A 1821-nucleotide genomic window follows, 5' to 3' on the forward strand; every position below is an offset into this window, starting at 1 on the left:
GGTGGACAGTGGTGTCGGCTTCCAGGCACCGAGACAAGCGAGCCAGGAACTGTCACAGCGGGGCGGCAGTGAGAAGAACTTAAGACTTGCTGCTGACCCAGTGAGGGCATGAACACTTTGTCATTCTGGCGTAAGGCAGTACTATACACATTCATAACTGTGGTAGCAATACGATGCCAGTATGTTATTGATATCCCACAGTTATTAACCAGAAAATGTCACAAGTAAAAGAAGCAAGTAAGCAGTGCCATAAAATGAGCTCTGTGTGTGTGTATATATATATATATATGATAGATTAAGAAAGCTTACTCTTCCTTGCAAGCATTTAAGAATCACGAGTAATTCTTTATCTGAATGAGTTTGGCTGTTGTGCCACCACAGTACAACCACCATCTCTTTCTCAAAAGAAAGACCATTTGTACTCTCTATTTTATAATGCCTAAGGCTCCAACATTTAAGCATCAAGCAACTGCTGTGCTGCAACAGCACTCAAGAAGTTTCATCTGCTCTCCAGTGTCCCACACCCCAGAAGCTCTGAGAAGCACCCTGGGCTATATTATGCCAGTTCTCTTCCTAGAAAATTACTCCCTAGATCCATGCATAAGGGAAAAAACCCTCCCCGTCACCAGAAGCTTTCTTCACTTTGATGAGAAGAAGGTACCTGAATCACTCAACTGCAATGCCAGAGGCTAATTTAAAAGATGGTGCAACAAATGAATGCAACAAGCAGAAGGTGGAAGTATAGGGTGAAGGAGCAGCACACAAGAGGGGAAGGGGAAAGACTGCACTGGCTGCCCAGCACACAGTCTGGTTTTACCCTTGGTTTTCATTGTTTATACAAGGCTAGTTCTGTCTGGTTTTGTGTTGAGTTATAAGAATTTCTGTTTTTTCACAAACTCTATATACTTTTCTAAATGAAGTTTCTTAGGTGTAAATAAGGAATAATTCTAATAGTTAGCACTTCTTTCTGGAAATCCAGCAGCATTTCGATTTTGCCCCCCAATCCCAGCACGAGACAGATAAAGGTAATGTCGCAGTGTCAGTGGGGTACGCTCTTCGTCCCCCGCTGCTGTCACCATTTCCTGGGTGGCCTGTAACTTGCACAGATGAGTATCTCCTCTCTGACTCTGCTGGAAGACAGAAGTGTCCAAAAAACCATACTTGGGCTCTTGTCTTTTTTCCCCAGTTGTTTACTCCAGAGGTCTGGTCTTTGCTGTGCAGGAAGATTTGAAAGCAGTGGATAGCAGTACAGGATCAGAGAACCCCCGATCAGTCCTAGATATCTCCAGAAGCGAGACAGCTGCACCCTTGCAGCACTTATCCTGGGTCAATCAGCACACGAGAGAAGCACGGCTGAGTATATCAGATGTGGCACCACATGGACTCTGCCATCCTCTCTCCCATGTCAAAACCGGTGTCATTGCTAGTGTACAGCGTGCAATCATTAAGTACAGTGAGGAGAAACCCTGTACTCAAGCCGTGAACACTCTGCTCACCAACATCTGGATCCAGGTTCTGTCTGCCCAAGCACATCTCTGGAATAGTTAGCACCCAAATACAAGCTTAGTAAAAGTGAACTAGTAATGGGTATTATTAGATATAATTTTAAACATCAGCAACTTATCAATCACAACTGACCTGCTTTCAGCGTGGTGAAATTTTGAAGCAGAGAAATCTCTATCAAAAAGAAGTGCGAATAACGTTACAAGAAACTGAGGCTGCAACCCTCAAGAGGGAGCTCCCCGGATAAGCAGCACCTGTGGAGTAAAGGTACTCGGGCTTTGCGGAGCAACCAACCCAAACCGCCAACACACTCTCCCC

Source organism: Eurypyga helias, unplaced genomic scaffold (assembly GCF_000690775.1).
Source record: "Eurypyga helias isolate BGI_N326 unplaced genomic scaffold, ASM69077v1 scaffold1754, whole genome shotgun sequence".
Taxonomy (NCBI): Eukaryota; Metazoa; Chordata; class Aves; order Eurypygiformes; family Eurypygidae; genus Eurypyga; species Eurypyga helias.